Here is a 21,463-nt window from a genome sequence, read left to right as displayed (position 1 = left end):
CGAGCATGGGTTATTTTTCAGAGTGTTTAACTACAACCTCAGAGTGCTGAGCTGGACGAGGCCTGAGGGAGGCTCCAGCTCCAGCCCAGAGCCTGCTCCTCCTGGCTGGGCCATTCTGAGTCTTCGTGGCCATTGTCCACCCCTCCATGTCACCCATCCCACACATATAATCCAGCAGAGACTGGCCCCCACATCCCACCCAACCCCTCTGTCCTCTGCCCCTCACGCTGAGCCAGCCAGGCCTTTTTTTTTTTTTGGCAGCACTGGGATTTGAACTCAGGGCCTTGCACTTGCTAGGCAGGAGCTCTGCTGAGAGACACAATGGTCAAGCTGGGTCCTTCGGTCTGAGGGTGTGAGGTGAGAGGAGCACACACTCAGGTACTTGAGGTAAACCCCAGTTTCACCACCTACAAGCTGCAGACTCCATTTTGAGACTGCTGTCCTCATCTGTGAAATGGGGACAGGGAGGGTGTTTAATCTGCTGTGAGGATTAAATCAGATCCTGCTCCACAGAGAAAGCACATCAAGGATTCAGTTTATCAGAACAACGATGATGAATTCATCCATTCAGTCAGTTAGCCAGTCATCAGGCATTTGGTAGTGCCACCAAGTCACAGGCTCCAAACCTACTAAAGTAGACAGAGCAAGGGGGACATCAGTGTGTCATCCCATGCATGTTTGAGGAACATATTTGGTCTCAAGTCAAAGAAAACCTGAAAGCTGTGGCTTAAACTCTTCAAAGCGTCTCACAAAACAGGAGTCTGGAGGCAAGGGGCCAGGGCCAGGGCACTGCCTTCTAGCTGCCTCTCTCCCAGCCTTAGATGTTAGGAGTCAACATTGTGGTGCCAGAATGGCTGCTACACCTCCAAGCATCGTGTCCAGGTTCCTGGTAAGAAAAAGGAAGTTGGGGCCAAAAGGAATCCTCCTAGCCCAGTCTACCCTTATTTAATAAAATACAATAAAATAAAAATTAAGACTTTCTGGAATGGTAGTCAACTTCTATTTTTATTTCATTGGTCAACCACAGAGTGAGGGGAAACAGGAAGGGAAGGTACCCTGATGCATCCACAGTCCTTGAACAAACTGGAGTGAGGCCAACCAGTAGAAAGGGAGGGAATGGGTATGAAGTGGGTGTCAAGTGTTTGCACAGTTGTGTGATGGAAGCCCATTTGTACTGGGGTCCCAGGATTCAGAGAGGGGAAGTGACTTGCCCAAGATCACACAGCAAAGAAGAGGCAGGACTGGAATGGAAGTTGCAGTCTTCCTACCACTCCCAGCAAGATATGACTTTATGGTTGACAAGTCCTGTGAGAAGGCTGCAGGGGCTGGGTATCGTCAGGATTCCTGCCCAGAGAGGGAGAGTCTGGCCATAGTAGGTGAAGAAGGCCTTCCCTGCTGTCACCAACCTCCAGGGCAGAGCTTGCTCCTTGGTGGCTAGTTGGCAGGCAGCTAATTACCCCTGTCACCCACTCTCTTTCGGGAGAGACAGCTCTGTAATCTGCCCGTCAGCTGGGGAGAGGAGGCGGGCCCCATCCTCTACCCCCTGCTGAGGCTGACGCTTGGTAGACAGGGGGTGGCAGGGCAGAGGGGGTAGGGGGAGGTGCTGGGGGGCCAGCTGGCAGAGCAGATGGACAAGTAAGGGAAGGTACTGGGACCGGGGTGCCACAGCACTCTCAAGATGGGTAAACTGAGGCAAGACCCATCTATGGTCCTGCTGCTGCCCCAGGGGGTGAGGGCAGATGGGGAGGGCTCCTCCTGTTCACAAGGCTCCCAGGGAGATGTCCTTGGAGGGCATCCTGGGAGGCCATGATGGGGGGACACCTGGCCCCAATGGTCTAAGCAGGGGATGCTTCAAGGGGGATATTGGAAGTGAAGAAGGAAGGGAAAGGCATCCCATGTAGGGGACAGCATGAGTGACAGTGGGCAGAGAGACTTGCCAGCAGGTCAGAGCCACCTTGGCCTCTCTATTCAGTGGGGGCAGAGCAGGGCCTGGGGGAGCCCTTCCTGCAGCACCTGCTGTGCCAGGGTCTCCCGTTCTTTATTTCATGAACCCAGTGGGGTCCCCTTCTCCTTCCTGCAGGTGAAGGGCCGAGGGTCAGAAGTCACCCTCGTAAGTGATGGAACCAGGACTCAAGTTCAGCTCAGCCTCAGTTCCGAATCCCTATCCTTACCTACCACCTGTCAGGCTTCTCCCCAGCTGGAGGGGGTGAAGAGCCCCCTGTGAGGCAGACAAGGGAGCCACTGAAGGGCTGAGCGGGAGGAAGGCGATGTGTCTGGGTTTTGCTTGAAAGGATCCTCGGTTCTCTTTGCAGATGGTCTCCCACCCTATCTTTTAGTTCCCTATTTGTTTCCTGCATGGGATGTTGAGTAATGGTTAAACATGTGGAGTCTGGAGCCCAGCATCCTGGGTTCAAATGCTCCCACGCCATAGACTAGTGTACGACCACAGGCACAACGTTCAACCTCTCTGCTTCTCAGTTTCCTCATCTGTAAAATGGGCACCACAGCTTTGGTGTGGGGATTAGTTGAGCTTTGTATAAAGACTTGTGACAAGTCAGGCACAGTGACTCCCATCTGTAGTCCCAGCTACTCAGGAGACTGAAGCAGGAGGACCAGTTGAACTGGAGTTCAAGACTAGTCTGGGCCACATAGCAAGACCCCATCTCAAAACAAACAAAAAGCCCTGTAACTGTGCCAGGCAGGTAGCAAGCACGAGACAGAGCACAAGGACGGTCACGTGTGTGTTTATCTCCTTTGCTGTGGCCTCCATCTTCCCCTGGCTCCTTCGTCAGCTCCAGCAGGCCCAAAACCACAGTATTAGTGGTTCTCACAGAATTTATTAGTCTCTTAAGGCTGCTGTAACAAATTACCACCAACTGGACGTCCTCAAGCAATTGCCTCAAAATTCTGGAAGCCAGAAGTGTGAAACCAAGTGCCAGCAGGGACAGTTTCTCCCCACCCCATCCCGGCAGCCCTTCGTGTTCCTTGGTAAAAGCATCTTCCTCTGTGTCAGTGACTTCATTTGACTTGTCTTCCCTCTTCTCATAAGGACACCACCACATTAGATGAAGGGCACCCTACCTCAGCAGGACCTCATCTTAACTCGATTACACCTTCAATACCCTATTTCCAAAGAAAGCCCCATTCTGAGATGCCAGGGGTAAGTAAGGACTTCAGTATATCCTTTGGGGAGATATAACTCAACTCCTAACACTCACTAAAGTCCCCTCCCTCTACCCGGCCAGAGAGGTGTCTGTGAGGTGAAATGAACCAAAAGAATAAAAAAATGAGTATGGAGTGTGGTGGCACACTTCTATAATCCCAGCTACTCAGGAAGAGGAAAGAAGAGAATCTTGGTCTGAGGCCAGCCTGGGCAAAATCATGAGACCCAATCTGAAAAGCACACTAAAAAGCAAAAGGACTGGGTGCATAGCTCAAGCCATAGAGCACTTGCCTAGCCAGCATGAAGCCCTGGGTCTAATCTTCAATCCCCAGTATGGGGTGGGAGGGTAGGGAATGAATAAATGGTTTCTTCCCACGGTAGGACTTGGTGTCCCATGTGTGTGGTCCCAGGACTTAGGACAGAGCCTGCTTTCCTCAAGGGCCAGTAGATGGATTTCAATTTAGATGTGTCTCGGGAGATTTGCCCTGTCAGCTGGCTGCCCAAGCCACCCATGACAAGAGTCCTCAGGGGCTGGGTTGGCTGGGAGGGGTTTCTGCCCCCAGAGGTGCAGGCTTGGCTGCTGAGCCCAGAAAAGCTGACAGTGCTCAGAGCTGCTGCCACTCAGCACAGAAGGGGAGTCCCCAGGGAGATGTCACAGCAGCCGGGGCGACTGAAGTCTCATTGACACTACTGCCAATGAGACTGGGGCCCAAGTTGCCCATGCACACGTGAGGCAGTGACTTGCTGAAAGAGAGCAGAGGGGATCCTGGCATTGGGGTGGGGGTAGTACTAAAGCTGAGTCAGGGCAAGGGGAGGACAAGCTGGGATCACAGGGCCCAGCTCCCCAGCTCCTGGCTCCCAGCCCCTGGCTCCCTAGCTTCCAAGGCCCCAGCATCTGGTGACCAGCCGGGCTGAGGCCAGGAGACCTGCAGGGGAAGAAGGGTGGAAGCAGCAGCTGTAAAGGTCAGAGGCCCCTGGGACTGGGAACATCCATGATGCAAATGTGGAATTTACACTTCTGGAGTGCCTGCCGGCCTGCCCGCCTGCCTGCCTGCGTGTGTGCCAGCCAGTGGCACAGGCATGGCAGATGTCCTGGGCCCTACCAGGAATGGGGCAGCTCTGAGACTCCTCTCTGCTTTGGGCATCTCCCAAAGAAGGTGGGGTTTGTACTGCTGCATCCAGGCTGTGTGCCCAGGCTTCCTGGCCTCCACTTTCCTGACTGTGGCTGAAGGACCCCAGAATCAGGCAGGAACCCTCTGATCCTCTTTCCTGTCATCCTGCTTCACTCAGCTTCCTCCCAGGGCCAAGTGCATCCAAAGAGGCCTTACTGGTCTTCTCATGAACTTCGAATGGGGGCAAGGAAAAGCAGAATCCTGGAGTCCTACTATGTGCAGGGGCTCCCCTCTAAACCTCACAACAGCCCTGCTATTCCAGAAGAGGAAACTGAGGCTCAGAGGAGAGCATTCATGATAAGATCACAACCCAGAGCCAGATCCCATCATTTGCACCACAGAAAGCATTAATTCCAACCTTTCTCCTTCTCCTCCTCCTCCTCCTCCTCCTCCTCCTTCTCATACTAGGAACTGAACCCAGAACCTTGAGCATGTTAGGCAAGCCCTCTACCACTTGAGGCACATCCCTAGCCCTTTTTTGGATTGTTGTTACTGTTTATTTGTTTCAGTTTGGTTACCTGGGGGTTGAACTCAGGGACTCATGCTTGCTAGGCAGGTGCTCTATGATGTTAACCACTCCAACAGTGGCTTTTCTGAGTGGTTTTTGAGATAGTTCTCACTATCTTTGCCCAGTCTGGCCTCATACTCTCAATTCTCCTGCTTCTACCTACTGAGTAGATTGGATTACAGGTGTGAGCTACCACACCCGGCAGTACTTCAACCTTTGCTCAGCATTCACTATTCTTGATCACTTTCCTGCACCTTCCTGCTTAGCCTGGAAGAACTACAATGGTGCTCTCCATACCTCACACCAGGCACCAAGCATCATACACCTTCCCTGTGTGTGCACACAGCATCCCACCTGCTGGGCAGTACCACTGTACTGTGGAGTGAGCACTGGGCCAGGAGTCTCCGGCCCAGGACCACACCTATGCCTGGCTAGCTGAGTTATCTTGGGAGCTCCACTTTGCCTCATGGGTCCCCAGGGGAGGTGGTCAGGTTCTTTCTACGTCAGCCCATGCCCACACTCCCCCGTGTGTCTGGAAGCCCCAGGGCAGAGGCAACCTTCTTCTCTCTGCCATTCTGCCATTCCTGCCTGCCCCTGCAACAACACAGCAGAGTTTGACACCCCGTGGGTGCTTAATACATCTTGTCCTTGTCTGAGTGACAAACCTGCCATTCTCAGTCCCTGGGGGTGCTGTCCATGGTTTCCACAGAAGGCTTCTCAGTCCAGAACACCTCTAGGTGCTCAATCTTCATTTTCCTTGCTCCTTTTATAGACTCATTCATCCCCCATCTCTTCTCTCTCTCTCTTCATCCCTTCATCCCCCATCTCTTCTCTCTCTCTCTTCATCCGCCATCTCTTCTCTCTCTCTCTCTCTCACACCCACACCCACACCCACACACCTGCTCCAGGCAGCCCTTCCCCACTGTCCATCAGGTCAAGTGATGTCACCCTTGTCTCCTGGACCATCAAAGCCTATAATCCTGTTGACATTCAGTTAACAAGTTTCTCCCATTGTTGACAGAACTCCCGCCCCACCCGTGCTGGACAAACCAGGATCAGAGTTCAGAGTTGCTGGCGGGTGCCAAGCAGGGAAACAAGCTGTGGTGGTGAAGGCCTCAGGGTCTCTAGAGAGACACCAGCTGGGTGTTATAATGGGAACAGCTCTTCTTGGCAGCTGGAGTCTCTTTAGCCTTCCTGGGGACAGAAGAAAAAGAGTTGGCAGGTCTGGATGGCACTTCACAGTTTTCATGATGCAGTGAGGTCCAGGAAGGTCAACACACAGAGAGGTGGACTCTGGGCTCTTGCCTCAACACCCTTCTCCCCCAGCTCTGGGCTCACCAGGGGACAAGTCAAAAGCACTCTCCAGCTGGCTGTTGGTTGTACCAAGGAGATTTGGAGACCAGAAGGGACATGCCCCAGGAATCCTCTGCTGTGGACAGGGCACTGGGATGGGGGTTTCCTGGGGAGGGTGGTGGGAGGGCTCCGGAAAGGGAAAGGACTCAGGAAGCAGACTGTGGAAGTTGCTGCTGGGAAAAGAACCCTGTCAAGGGATGTCAGCCTGCCCATCTCCCATTGAGCGCATCTTAGGAGGGCAGAGCTGGGGACCTGGGGATCTATCTCAGGGAGGGCCACACCCCCCAGGCAGGGATATGGGGGGCCACAACTCTGTCCATCACTCACTCCTGAGGACCAATATCCCTGGCAGGGCCCAGAGTCCCAGAGCGGGGAGGGGGTTGTCCTCAGGCCTGGGGTACTTTCAGCAGTCCATCCCAGGAAGGTATTCTGGAACAGGGAAGAAGCATGAGCTTAAGTCAGAGGATCTGAGTTCAAATCTCCACCCTGCTCTTCAAGGCTGTAGGACTGTAGGGAAGCATGACCCCTGAGCCTCAGTTTCTCCACAGAAACACAGCATTTGCTCTCTTTCCAGTAGTAAGCAAATGCAGACAAGGCTGGGACCTTCCACCCCTTCAGGACCTCAGTCACCACCTGCCTTACCTCACCCAGCAGCGACTCCACCACGGGAATTTCTCTGCCTCCCTGTGAAGTGGCCTGTGTGCAAGGTTATTTATTACAACATTTAATGTAATTGCCCAAGACTAGAAACAAGCTAAGTGTGCATCAATAAGGGATCAGTTAAATAACGCAGGTCCCTCCTTACAGGGAAGCCATGGGCAACCACAAAGTAAGGATGAGGAAGCTGTTTGCAAATGACACAGAACAGTAACCAAGATATATTTTTAAGGGAAGAAAGCCAAGTACAGAGAAGGATGTGTATGCATATTAAAAGGATAACAAATGCAAAGAAGTATGAAGGTGATGGTTGGTGCATTGTATATTTCAAGAAAAGAAGAGAGGAACTGGCGACAACACTTCTCTCTGGAGAGGGCAACTGGGCAGCTGGGGACAGAGTGGAGAAGTGACTGGTGCTGTATTTATTTATTTACGTATTTAAGACAGTATTGGGGTTTGGACTCAGGGCCTTGCACTTGCTAGGCAAATACTCTATCAGTTGGGTCACAGTCCCAGTTCTTTTGCTATTAGTTTGTTTTTCAGATAGGGTCTCATGCTTTTGCTTGGGCTGGCCTCTGACTGAGACCCTCCCACGTTTTCCTCCCAACTAGCTGTGTGCCATCATGCCAGGGCCCTCATTCTTGAGTGTTGACTTTTGAATAGTGTGAGTATACTACTCATTTAAACCATAAATTGCTTCCTTTTAATTACTTATTTTATTAAGTTTATTATTAGACCCTCCTGGTGAAGACAGAACTCCAAATGTGCTTTTGGTTCCGTGACAGCATCCCAGGGTAGAAATGGCATCTCATCCTTAGGTCTGTCCTGGTCACGTTAATCTGCCCATGTCTGGCTGAGCCTGGCCCAGTAGGACACCAGTGCCTCTCACACGGAAGGGTGAGACATTTCCTGTTCTCCCAACAGCCATTATCAAATGCACACCTCCTTCCCCAGCAATTCAGACACTCTTGGTAGTGGAAGTGTTCACAATCCTACCAAGGAAGGTTGGCCCATCACTGATCACCTGATGTGCACCTGTGTTAGGTACTTTCCCTTGACAAGGGGCAGGAGCCCAGGGCAGTCAGAACTGCATGACACCTGCCCACAATCTCTGGGGGGTGCACCATGGTGGCACCTGCCCCCTGGCCAGCAGCCACCTTGGGTTCCTGCCCCTCATCCCACTCTCAAGGTGTAGTCAGCTCTGATGCCACTCCCAGTGGGTGTGGTAGCATCATAGACACTCATGTGTCTATGGCAGGAGCTCTGCTGCCAGGAGACCGTCTCCCTGGATTCTAACTCTTTGAGAAGGCAACAGCGTGCAGGCGGCAGGTGCCACCCACCCCCTCCCAGCACAGGGGTTGGCAAGTATTGGGCTCCAGGAGAAGGGGTGAAGATGCTCTCCCAACATTGGTCACTAGGGACCACCTGATATGTACCCACCTCTTCCAGCCCTGCTGTTAGTGATGGAACCAGAGTAGAGAGGCATCCGGGATCAGCGAGTCTAGAGGGACAAAAGCCTCAGCTAAATGGACTTTCTTTATTGCCAACACCAAAGGGTCTTCAGTGGACCTCACAAGGACAGCAGGGGTCTCCCTACATCTGTCACAGCAGGTGGTTATGAACACACTGGATGCCAAGAGCATCAAGTCCATTATCATTAAACTTCAAGGGAAGCTGGGATGATTAGCAGACACAGAGGCTCGGGGAGGTGACAATTTGACGACTTGCTCTGAAGTCACATACCTCAGTCCAAAGTCCTAAGTTCTCTACTGCCTCTCTCCAGTATTCCCTCCTCCCCTTGAGCCTCGAGGATGCTTGTCCGCTTGGGCAGACAGGGCAGGTGGTATTATGGAGCCAGGTGGACATGACAGAAAGCGCATTCCCGGTAGAGGCACAGCTCAAGCAAGCACAAGAACAGGGACGACCAAGGAAGCAACGAGAGGCTGAAGTGTGAGAGGTGGCCTAAGCCTTGAAAATGAGGGAGGATGGGATGGATAGTGGGCCCCAACACCAGAAGTCTTCTGTTTGGAGGATGTGAGGTGCCTTTCTGGAAGATGATTAGTGAGGTTGGCAGTGGGGATCAACTCAGGCAGAGAAGCCCTGGGGCAGGTGCAGTGAAGCCACCAAAGGCAGGAATTGAGAGAGGCTTGGATGGAATTCCAGCTGTGCTGCCCACCAGCTGTGTGAGCTGGGGCCTGTTATCCATAGAATGGAGATGATGATAATATACTCACCTTTGGAGCTGTTGTGAAGACAAAGTGAATAAAAACACACTCGGCACTTTCACCAGGACGGCTGGGACATAATAAGTACTGTTATGGCTGTCCTGATTCACAGCTCCATCTCTTAGCCCTTGGCCACTTGGCCATTTTGGTTCTGGTCCTGCTTTGACTGGCAGAAGCAAAGACATGAGGCCCAGTGGGGAAGAAGGTGTGGTCCTCCCTGGAAACTGAGGTATCCCTAGCCTGATCTATGTGGCCCCCTGCTTGCAGATCCTTGGGAGGTGACCAGACAAAGGCTGCCTTGATGGCTGGTTCCCTGATACACCCTGTCCTTGCCCCAGTTCCACATGGGCAAAGGGACTTTATACCACTTTCCCTGATTACTTATAAAAGACCCAAGTTAGGCTCTGTGTCCCCTACCAAGCCCAGGAAGAGGAACAAGAGGGGTGACGTCTGAGCAGTGGGTGGGCAGGTCCAGGCAGTTCTAATGAGGTGTGTGAAGGCCACAGATGTTGCTGAGGTCAATGAGAGGGCCAGGCAAGGTGGGCCTGGCATGGCAGCCGTGTGTGACCAGGCCTTCGTCAGCGGTTGCTTGGGTGAGCAAGTGCACTCCCAGTCATCTGGCAGTAATAACCTAATCCCTCATTACCGCTCCTGGAGCTGATGGTGACTCACACCCGAGCTGCCAAGGGTCCCTGCCTTCAGAACCCCATTCCCTGCCTACCCCCACACATCTGTGTAACAGCTGGGCTCCAGGACAGCCACTTCCCCGCAGGCTCTGGCACCATCTGCTTCCCCTGGGGGGAGGCAGGCACCTCAGAGGGTGTGCTCGGTGGCTGATGCCCTGAAGGGGCAGGGTGGAACAAAGGCACACCTGACCTGGTGTCAGGGAGCTCTAAGCCTTACTCTGCTCCCTACAAATGGGGCAGGGAACCAGGCCTAGAGCTCTTCCTGGGCCCTGATGGTAGGAAGATGGTTGGTTTCCCTAACACTTAGGCCTCGGTTTCTCCATTTGCCTGATGGGAGGCCTGTCTGGTACCTTCCCTGCTTTCCTGGACAAACAGACCTAACGTAGGAAGGTGTTTCCCTGACAAGAGGTCTGAAGCTTCTGTGTGTTGGTTAGGGGTTCTTTCAAAAGATCCTTGAACTGCTAGCTTGATGGAGTGTGGAGGGGGTGTAATGGAAGAAGTAGGGAAGGCACCGCCTCCCACCATCTTCTGTGCCACCTATCCCGCCCATCTCAGTCCCTCTCTTTTACCCCTGCATAGCCCATAGGACTTTTTCTCCACCACCACACCTTCTTCGAACTGGGTGGAGCTGTTGGGAACCTTTGTAAAAGTAACAGCAACCTTGGCTTTCTGGATGCCTGCCTTCGAAACGCATTATACTGGGTGGTGTCACAGCAATCCAATAGGGTGCTATAGTTATCCCCAGTTTACAGATGAGGCATGGGGTGGGGGTGGGGGGTCACATGAGGTCACATGACTGATCATGGGCAAGGACAAATCTCTGGACCCTGTGTACAATCCGGGTTCACTGACCTCCCTTCAGAAGGAGAAGCTGACTGACGCTGAAGAAGCTAGCTGCTCTCTCTCATTACCCCATGTGGCATGGAGCAGGCACAGACCACTGGTCAGGACACAAAGGAGTCAGCCTTCAGGCAGAACTGCTCTGGCAGAAGCAGAGTGGAGTCCCAACTGCTAATACACTGTCGCCTAGTCTCATTTCAGGGAGGAAAAGTGATATGGAGACTTCGCTCGAGATAGGGAAAGATTGGCCCAGGGTCACCCAACAAATTAGTGACAGAGGGAAGACTGAACCATATGGTCTTGGGCAACCAGTGGGACCAAGATGGAGGCACTGGGGGCTCCCTTCCCTACTGCGGGGATGGGCCACCCCCTGCCCCTTTCCTTAAACTGAGACAGGGGAAGAGAGCTGGAGACACAGCCTGGGCTGAGCTCTCTGAGCACCTCACTTAATGGGAACATTGGACTTCATGGGCTCCTGCCAGCTGGCGCTCTCGATGACTAGCTCCAGAGACAGGCTGTGTAATGCAGGGCCACCTCATTCCCCACTGTTGACACACCCTTCTTCCATCAACAAATATGAGACTTGGAGAGACAGTCTAATTGGCTGGCAGTATCCTACTTCTAGTTCCCCTCCTTGCCCAAACAGACAGCCCTGTTTGTCCAGTCTGCCCAGCTACCAGGACCTCACTGCCACCAGATCTCTCTGAGGACACCTCACTCCTCTTGTTCCTGCACAATCCCCCTTCATTACTGGAGAGGCCCAGGAAAACTTTCAGATCAACCCCTAACCCCTAATCGCCCGAGTAGTATCAACACTGAAATCCAGGGGTGAGGGTGGCCCATGGACACAAGGAGCAAGACAGGACCAGCCTCTGGGCACTCACTGCAGAGTTCAACCTTGGCAGTTAGGTATGTGTGTTGTTCCTGCCAGTAGGACCCCTCCTCAGAAAGTCTGAGCCCACTGAGCTAACAGCCACCCCAACTGCACATGTACATCCCCTGTGGCTGACTCCAGTGGATCACAACACCCCTGCCTTCTCTGTCACCCTTTAAGCTCCTGGATGCCAAGACCTGAGCTGATTTATCCCAGGGTCCTGGCTCTCAGCCCAGGGGCCTAGAGTGAGGCCCTGACCAGGGCCTGCACATGAATGAATCCCTGGGTCTGGGAAGAACAGATCCTTTCAGTCCTGGCCCAGCTTGGCCCCCTCAAATCCCCATCCCTGCTCCCCTAGGACCAGGGTAAGGCTGGGAAGGAGACCTTTGGTTCCTAGGTCTAGAATCCCAGGGTGCTTTCAAGATATGGTCTCTCTTGATTCCTTGGGGACACAAGCTGGGCATAGCCTTCTCTGGGCTGTTGTGGGTGAGTCATGGCAGGCTGTAAACAACTCCACAGAGCACCGGCTGTACCACCAGGGCCTGGCACTCATCCTAGCTGTGCCAGGGGGATCTAAAAGAAGACATGGTGCCCACGCACCCACGATGGAAAGGAGAAGGTGGAATAGAAACAGGGGGAGGCTTCCAGATCTGCACACCAACACGTGCACAGGAGTTTGTGATGCAGCCCAGCCTCCGAGGGGACCAGCAAAAAGTGGGGGCAGGAGGTGGGATTCATCTCTTCCAAGAGAAAGAGATCTATGGCAAGGAAGTGGGGTGGTCTCTGAGAGTTTCAAAGCCAGCAATATTATCTGACCACCCACTATATGATAGGCCCCAGGGCTAGAAATACTGCAGTGACCAAAACAAAGACCCCTGTGCTAGGGAGAAGACAGAAGCAGATCAGAAGGCAAGGAACAGGAGGCGCAGGTGTCTCATTTATCATGTAGAAGACATTGTACAAGGATAGGACTTTGGAGACCTTTCCAGCCACTTTATAGATAGGGGAAACTGAGGCCCAGAGAGGACTGAGGATTTGCCTGAGGTCACACAGGGAGATGGGGCAGAAGTAGACCCCAAAGCCCTGCATGTGCACTCAGGAGGTAAGGTTGAGTCCTTTGGCCTTCAGAAAGGTCCTGAACCCAAGCCCCTTCTCCATATAGCCCATGTGTGGCCTCATTTCCATGGCACCGAATGAGGGTAGGATTCCTCCCCTGTGCCCCTTGGGGTGGGTGTCCCAGGACACTCAGAGAAGCAGCAGAGGCTCATGGGTAAAGCCAGGCTCTGAAGTCACTCAGGCTGAGTTCCCACAGCTAAGCCTCTTCTATCCCCTGTCTGTACATGGGCAGCTCTGACTCCATGTTCCTGAATACTCTTTTCAAAACCAAAAATGAAGCTTCTTTTCTCCCTGGAAGGAGTCCCAGGATAACCTGGTATCTGAAGATTCAGGTGCTCTTCCAGCACTGTCCCCTACCCCGCCCCCCACAGTCCCCACATCCCTGGTGCCAGGTGGCTGGGAGAGTGACTCCCTTCCCCAGGCTTCTGCGGCTCTGGCCGCTACAGGGGCAGACCTCGGGCACTGACATTTCAGAGGCTCACGCTCTGCTAAGTGAACGGTAGACCCAGATTACTTAGCTGCTGAAATTTGTGGCTGCCTCCTCCGTGCTATTTGATAAGCTTTTATTGTCACCTCCCTCTGATGCTGCATCCCTGGAGCCCATGGAAGCTTGTTCGCCTGGAGCCCCAAGGCTGCCAGGTGGGGGAAGCAGGGTGGTGAACAGCACAAAGTCCAGGCTGGTAGCAGATGCTTAGCTGTGTTACCTTAGACATGATACTTGCCCTCTCTGGGCTCACCTGGAAATGGGACTCCATTAGGTGTCTCAGTTTCCCTGTCCAGTGGTCCACTCATGGGCTCAACTTTGCTGAGACCACTCAGCAAAGTGGTCTGGGATCACTAAGCCAGCCCCATAGCCCAATGCCTGCCCCTGGCCATTCTTCCTGGAGCTTCCTAGCAGCCTTACTTGGTGCTGTTTCCCTTCTCTGAGCTCCTGCTACACCTTGTCCTGGCTCTCACTAGAAGTGTCATCGTACCTGTGGATGCCGCATGGGGTTGAGCTGGTCATATTTGCCACTGGACCTCTGTACCAGCCTCGCACAGAGTTGGAGTCTACAGATATCTATTCAGCCATTTGCTAATTCCACAGATACCTCTTGGAGCAAACTATGTACTCAATTCCATGCCGGGTAGTTCTGGGATGTAGATAGTAAGTGACATTAGGGCACAGCCTTTTCTTCAAAAGGTTCCCAGTCTGAAGAGGAGAAATACACAACATACCAAGTGATTTGTGCCCTGGAGGAAAGTCCTGGGAGCAGTGGGAACACATAGCAGGGCTGTCTAATCCCAGGGAAATCAGGAAAGACTTCCTGGAGGAGGTGACAGCTAAAGTGAGACTTGGAGGATGAATAGGAGTTGGCCAACTGGGGGAACTAGTTCAAGGAAGAAGGAAAGCCCAGTCAGAGGTCTGGATGTAGACTGGGAACTCTCAGTAGTTAGACTATTGGGACCACTCCAGTAGTAGTTGGACTGACTTCTTTGTTCCTCTCTATTCCTGGCTCTCCATAGTCCCCACTTTAATAAAGAGGGTGAGATGATTCTCTCCCTTCAGGTGAGCTTACCATTTCTACCTGAAGAGGCTAGAGAATTCCCAGGAGGCGTGTTACTTGTCCCAATTATCTGCCGGCCATTTCTCTGCTCTGAGCCTCAGTGGCCTCATTTGTAAAGTGGGGTGCCCACGTTAACATTATGACAGAATTGGAAAAGAGAGCATGTCCAGCCCTTCCTCTACCCAGCTAGGGGGTGCAGCCTGCATTGGGCCTGGGTCTGAATGGGGCAGAATGTGGGAGACCCTGAATGCAAGTGCCAGCCCGTCTGAGCCGAGGTTGTGGACCCCCTGGCTCATCCTCCATCTTGGGAGTCTTTTTCCCTAGGCACCCTCACTCCCAGCCACGTTAGATAGGGATAAAAAAAGCAAAGAAAGAAATGGTCCTCCCACTACCTGGCAGGCGTGCCCACAATGAGAAATTCCTTTCCAGCTAAGCATGGTCTCCACAGAGCCCTTGCTACCTCCTAGCCCTACCTGTCATGATCGTCTGGCTGTCCACTCTGTCTTCTCCCCCTGACCAATGGGGAGGTGGCGGTGAAAACGCCTCTCATGGGAGGAGGGGTGCTGAGGACTCAGAGCCTATGCATGGGGGATGGGAGAGGGGAACCCCAGGTGCAGGTGAGACATGCCATTCTTCCCTTCCTTGTTTATAGGGAAGATGAGATGCAGGACAGAGTGGAGTTCAAGACCAGAAGATGCTCTTTACCTCAGTTCCCAGCAAGCACTGGGCTGAATGAATGGCTTGACATGCTTATGCAATCAGATCAGCAGAGCCAGGGAGACTCAGACATGAGCTCATCCCTGTACATGAGAAATCCGAAGCCCAGAGAGTGGCAGGGGCTCCCCCTAGTCACACAGCAAGTTAGAAGAAGCAAAGTCAAAACTAGAAGTTGTACCTTTAAGTCCAATACCAAGCTGAGACCAGTGGTGGGAATGGAAAGTAGAGTCACCAAGAGAACTGTGGCAAAGCCTGGTCAGGTTGCTATGAAGGTTAGGATCCAAGTTCCCCCTACACTGCAAAGGCTGGTTCCTGTCCCATCTACCTGGGTGCAGTATCAAGGAGAAGAATTCTTGCCTGAAGATCTTTTGGAGAGCCAGATTTCCAGGTCTTTTGACATTCCATGATTGCACAAATGCTGGAAGGAACCTTCTGGGTCAGATACAGATGAAGTCCAGGGTGGGGAAAGCTGTCCCAAAGCCCATACCCCAGTGAGTGACCAACATGTGTTCTGATTCCAAGCCCAAGGCTCTTTCTGATACATCCCAGTGGTTAAGAGGCCAGGCTGATGGCCCAAAAGACCAAAATTCGTATGTTCTCCCTCATATGTGGACATTAGATCAAGGGCAAACACAACAAGGGGATTGGACTATGAGCACATGATGAAAGCGAGAGCACACAAGGGAGGGGTGAGGATGGGTAAGACACCTAAAAAATTAGCTAGCATTTGTTGCCCTTAACGCAGAGAAACTAAAGCAGATACCTTAAAGCAACTGAGGCCAATAGGAAAAGGGAAACAGGTACTAGAGAAAAGGTTAGATCAAAAAGAATTAACCTAGAAGGTAACACCCACGCACAGGAAATCAATGTGAGTCAATGCCCTGTATAGAGCTATCCTTATCTCAACCAGCAAAAACCCTTGTCCCTTCCTATTATTGCTTATACTCGCTCTACAACAAAATTAGAAATAAGGGCAAAATAGTTTCTGCTGGGTATTGAGGTGGGGGAGCGGGAGGGGGCGGAGTGGGTGGTAAGGGAGGGGGTGGGGGCAGGGGGGAGAAATGAACCAAGCCTTGTATGCACATATGAATAATAAAAGAAAAATGAAAAAAAAAAAAGAGGCCAGGCTGACACACCTGGGTTCAGATCCCTGCTGTGACACTCACGGGCTCTGGAACCTGACCTAGCTTCCTAGTTATTTACATTCTGTAAGCCTCAGTTTCTCCACCTGTAAACTGGGTACAGCAGTACTAACCATGTAGGGTGTGAGAGGACTTAATGCAGTAACATGAGGTCTGTAAGGGCAGACTTTGCCTCACTCACTAAACTAATTCACAGGCACCTAAGACTCTGCCTGACACATAGTAGGTCTCCAATAAAAGGGAACTGTTATTTTCTCTCCATCCTGTACTATTTCTGGCTTGACATCACTAGTAGGGGCAAAAGTGGTGACGTCTTTTATTCCACAGTCCCCTGAAGGGGAATGGGAATCTGACTGTTGCAAGAGGAGGCAGCAGGCTGTCTCTGAAAGAATGACTGTGCATCCTCAGGCAAGTTCCATGCCCTTTCTGTTTGTTTATCCACCATGATACAAATAGCAGGCTACATGATACAAATACTGCGTTACTAAGTAATGACTAAGGTCCCCCGGCTTGTGGCCTGCTCCTGGACTCTGTACCACGGCCCTGCCCCTCTGGAGGAGCCAAGGAGCAAGGCTGCACTCAAGGGTGGGAATGGGTCAGGGGTTCCTGGGACCAGTGCTGTATTAAGCCGCCTGTGTGCAGGACACATGAGCGATCAGGACAATCAGGCATTAGTGCCGGCACCAGCCTCCACCAGGACGTGAGAAGGAAGCTTCTGGTGAATGCTGGTTTGCTCATTAAGGGGTGAGAAGCAGGCAAAGGCTGTGCAAAGCACTTTGTCCCAACCCCCACCCCCTCCAGCCTTAACACCACCTGGCACTTAGCAGCTCCCGCCCAGCCCTTTCCGCCAGGCGTTTGGGAACAAGCAGGAACATTGTGGCTCTCATAACGGTCTATGGAGCCCCATTCAAGTCCATTAGCCCTTGCTGCTTGCTGGCCCCCTGTGATGGAGGCTTTATTGCTGCCTCCAGGTTGCAGGGGGTGGAGAAGAAAGTTCTGGGAGGGAGAGGCTCTAGCTGGGTCACAGTAGGTCACAGGGCCTTGAGGCCCCTCTTTCAGGGCTGCCAGCTCTGGTCCTGTGGCTTTCTATGCTATGCTGCCAGCCAGGCAGAGGGCAAGACTAGACCTCTTCACACACACACACATGCTGGACTCACCCTTGGCAGAGTCTCACCCCCTCACATCTCGGCCTCTGGGTAGAGGATAAGCCAGTTGGGCTACTTCCTATGTACCCCAAAGGCCCAGCTCTGAGGTTTGTGAGTCCAGAAGGCTCCAGGCTCTAGAGAGAGAAAGCAACAGCCCACGTTGACCCCATGGAGGAATGGCCTTCATGTCCAGGGAGGAAAAACAGGAAGGGCCAGGCTGGGGAGGAAGTCCCAAGGGTGGGGTCCCAGAGGAAGACGCAGCACCCTGCTCAGTGTGCTCTGCTGAAGGTGCCCAGATTGGCCCTGACCTTGAGCTAAGCAAGGGACTATCCTGGGCTTCACTGGAAGGCCTGTCCTCAAGGGCCACTGAGAACCCTTTCAGGGGTCTCAGCTCACATAGTGGAGTTATGCACTAGAGTTGGGGGTCAGAGTCCTCCCTCAGCCAGGACACAGAAGTAACAATTGCCCTCTTCACCTTACTTTTTGGCATGCAAGGATGGAGAGCAAAATCTCTCTCCCACTCCCTCATTCATTCCTTTTGGGGGAGGGATTTTAAGACGGTCTTGATATGTAGCCAAGGCTGGCCTCAAACTCTCAATCTGCCTGCCTCAGCCTCTCAAGTGCTGGGATTGCCGATGTGCACCACCATGCCCTTCTCCCCCTTCACTCTTCATCTACTGAGTCCTCCCTCCTCCCCCAGGCAACAGGTACAAAATAGTGACGACACAGTGCTTACTTCTACCATTGCTTCTACCGTATAGATAAGAACACAGGTATGAGGACGTTAAAAACAAAGAAAGAAAGAAAAGTGTGGAAGATTGTACAGCAAGTAAGTCATGCAGAATTCCAGCACTGGCTGCCTGACTGCTAAGCCCTTGAAGGTCACTAGAATAGAAAAGAAAGAGCTGGGCGCTGGTGGCTCACGCCTATAATCCTAGCTACTCAGGAGGCAGAGATCAGAGGATCATGACTCAAAGCCAGCCCGAGCAAATAGTTCCATGAAACCCTATCTTGAAAAAATTCATCACAAAAAAGGGCTAGTGGAGTGGCTCAAGGTGTAGGCCCTGAGTTCAAGCCCCAGTACTGCCAAAAAAAAAAAAAAAAAAGAAAGAAAGAGATCCTGTTCTGGAGGAACCAGAACAGTCGGTGTTTAAAAATTTTAAATTCAGTAGAGTCAGGGAGCCCAGAGCTGGAGGTGAATACTCAGGGCTGCTGTTCCACCACTACACACACTTCCCTCCACCCACTCACTTCCTCTGCTTCTCCTCCAGGTCCTCACTCTGTGGTTGACCTTCTTTCCCACTCCCCAAAGACAATGTCAGCTATCAGAAGTACTGCCAGATGCACACAGGCACATCAGCCCTCACCAGCCACCAGCATCTGCACCCACAACTCTGTCTCCTGAGTCTCAGGAGACATGACTGACTACCCACACTCCTCCCCATTCAGAAATGGGACCCAGCCCTTCTGGAGACGTGGCTCCAGCAAGTCTCCGCTGACCTGCATCACCAGTCCTTCCTTCTCCTTGGATCATTCCTGCCAGTGAACAAATACACTGTTTCTCCTCCCCTCTCACTGACACCTCTGGACCCTGGCTCTTCCCTGCCCATTTCCTTGTGTCCTTGTGCAGCCAGATTCTGGCTCTTCCCTTGCCCATTTCCTTGTGTCCTTGTGCAGCCAGATTCTTCCTTAGTGTCTATCCACTGCTCTCTCTTTTCTTCCCCTTCTTTTTCTTTCTTTTGTATTTTCTCCTCCTCCTCCCTCTTCTTCCTCCTCTCCTTCTTCCTCTTCCTCCTCCTCCTCCTCATTGTTTTCTGGATCCTGAGTTTGAACTCAGGACCTTGGGTGTATTCCACAAACACTCTACCATTTGAGCCATGCCTTAAGCCCTTTTTGCTTTTTAGCTTATTTTTCAGGTAGGTAACTGTGATGACAGGCACTTGCCATCATAATCCACTTATTGGTTGAAATGGAGGTCTTCCTAACTTTTTGTCAAGGCTGACCCTCAAATCTTGATCCTCCCAAACTCCACCTCCAGAATAGCTGGGATTATAGACTTTTACTACCACACCCGGCCCTGTTCTCTCTTAAACTCACTCCAATCTGGCTTTGGTTTTCACCATTCCATCAAAGGTGCTCCTGTCTTTCCAGAGACTTCCCAGCTTCTCCAGTGATCAGTTACTGGACTTCCTGCTATTCGATATCTGGAAGCAATTGACACAATATCCTTTCCTGCTCCCTGAAACATTGTTTACACTTGGCTTCTGGGTGGTCTGCTGTTCTCACTTTTCTTTTTTTTTTTTTTTTTTCACTTTTCCGGCTGTTTGTTCTTTACTTTCTCACTGGTTATTTCTCTTCTCCGCGATCTCCCATCCTAAGGTCAGTCTTCGACTTTGATCTCTCTGCACTCATTCGCCTGACATGCACACTCAATCTCATGGCTTTAAATGGCATATATATTCAAGGGACTCCCAAATCTACAACTCTAGCCTGGACCTCAAATGCCCCACCGTCTATCTGACATCGCCCTATACTAGCCAGTACAAATCCAACGTGTGCAAAGCTGAGCTCTGCTCTGCCTTGCACAACTTGCTCTAACACATGCATCCTCCATGGGGACAGTATGTCTCCCAAGGGGCCAAAAATTGGTTCTTGGGGGACAAAAACGTCTTATGGCTTGTGGCTCTCCAAAAAGCCAAAGTGTATCAACATACATGTATGATAGCTGCACCCTTAGGGCAGAGTGATTGGGGAAAAAAAGTCTAAAACAGCTCCCTGGAGATGGGCAATGAAAAAAGTTTAGGAAACATTGCCGTCACTGTAACACAGACTTCCTGTTTCAGCCACTGGCATCCCATCCAGGCATTGTTCAGGCCAAAACCTCGGATTTGATCTCACCTCCTTCCTTTTCGTCACAACCCACATCTGATCCACCAGGAAATCCCGCTGGTTCTGCCTTCAGAACAGATCCAGATTCCAGCAGCTCCCCACCACCCATACGACATCCAACCACCATCATTTCTTCACATGGATTATTGCAATAGCAGCCATGTGTCTTGCGGAGGCTGTCCCGGCTCCCTCTGCACACAGCACAGGGATTCTTTTATGTGTGAGCCAGCTCCCACCTTCCTCTTCATCTCCCAACTCCCTTATAGTGCCCTGCCCTCCCCACATGCCCGGTACTCTCCTACTTCCTTGCCACCACCCTCCCTTGGCTCCAGCCCCATAAGGACCTTGCTGTATGCCAAACACACCAGGCATAGTCTTGAGTTAGAGCCTTTGCCTTGACTAATTGCTATCGCTGCTACATGTTACCCACAGAATTGAAGATCACCCCCTCAGAGTCTGCTCAGATGTCACCTTCTCAATAAAGGTGCCCTGTCCACCTGTCTTAATGTCACAATTGGCTCCCAGACAGTCTAGATCGCCCTTGCTCCTCCCCACCCTCCTCTTACTTCTTCATGACCCTCAGCATACTCTACTGGCTATTCATACCCTGTATTCTTGTGCTACTTCTTGGCTGACTATTTGCCCCGTTGGATGTTGGCTTATTGAGGGCTGAGATCTTCATTTTGGACTCTGCTGTATCCTCAGCACCTGACACACAGGAGTGCCTGGCACGCAGAAGCCTGGGATGACTATGTGTGTATTGGGCACTCCTATGTGCCACCCCAGAGCCATCCTATCTCCCCACCTTTGTACTCGTGGTTCCTTCCCTCAGAAATTGGCCTCCAGCACCATCCTCCAGCAAGCTCTTTCTCACCTTCACAACCCTCTCAAAGACCATTTCACTGCTCTGGTTTAGGTCAGGAAGGGACCTGCCTGCCAGATAGGAAGTCTGAGCTTTTTCCTAAGAGAAATGGGGGTCCATGGAAGGGATTTGAACTAAAGAGTGACATAGTCTTATTCATGCTTTGATGCCCATACACAAGTGGATGGGAGTGGAGCCAGCTTCAAGGTTGAATGGGGGTCAGGGAGGAAGCCCATGGGAGGCAAGAGAACCTGGACTAGAGCAGAGGATGTGAGGGTGGTTGGGATGGGGAGGCTGTGAAGAACTGGAGGGACAGTGGGGAGACAGGATTGTCATCAATGAAATGTGCTAGGTAAGGAAAAGAAAAGAGGAGGTCTCTCCTTTACATGGGGGCTGGGAGGGAAACACATTAGCCAAGGGCAGAAAATGGGGCCCACATCAAGAGGAGGTAAGGAGGTCCTACGGCAGAAACTTCTCCCCCATTCCCACCCCTTTCACTGGGGACATGATGTACCTTAAGACTCCTAAGTATAATGGGTAAGACCTAGAAGGATTTGGAGAGGGATG

At 52.0% G+C, this 21,463-nt stretch overlaps 1 long non-coding RNA gene across 1 annotated transcript; it reads right to left on the bottom strand.

Annotated features, from left to right (window-relative positions):
* Positions 1-1,038: 1,038 nt before the first annotated feature.
* LOC141413830 (uncharacterized) lies at positions 1,039-18,843 on the bottom strand. Its single transcript, XR_012438762.1, has 3 exons — positions 18,646-18,843; positions 17,158-17,279; positions 1,039-6,037 (listed from the first exon to the last, which is right to left on the bottom strand). It is a non-coding gene; the product is annotated as an uncharacterized lncRNA (long non-coding RNA).
* Positions 18,844-21,463: the final 2,620 nt, after the last annotated feature.

This window comes from Castor canadensis, chromosome 1 (genome assembly GCF_047511655.1).
Source record: "Castor canadensis chromosome 1, mCasCan1.hap1v2, whole genome shotgun sequence".
Lineage (NCBI taxonomy): Eukaryota > Metazoa > Chordata > Mammalia > Rodentia > Castoridae > Castor > Castor canadensis.
This window is presented reverse-complemented; position numbering and strand designations above follow the sequence as displayed.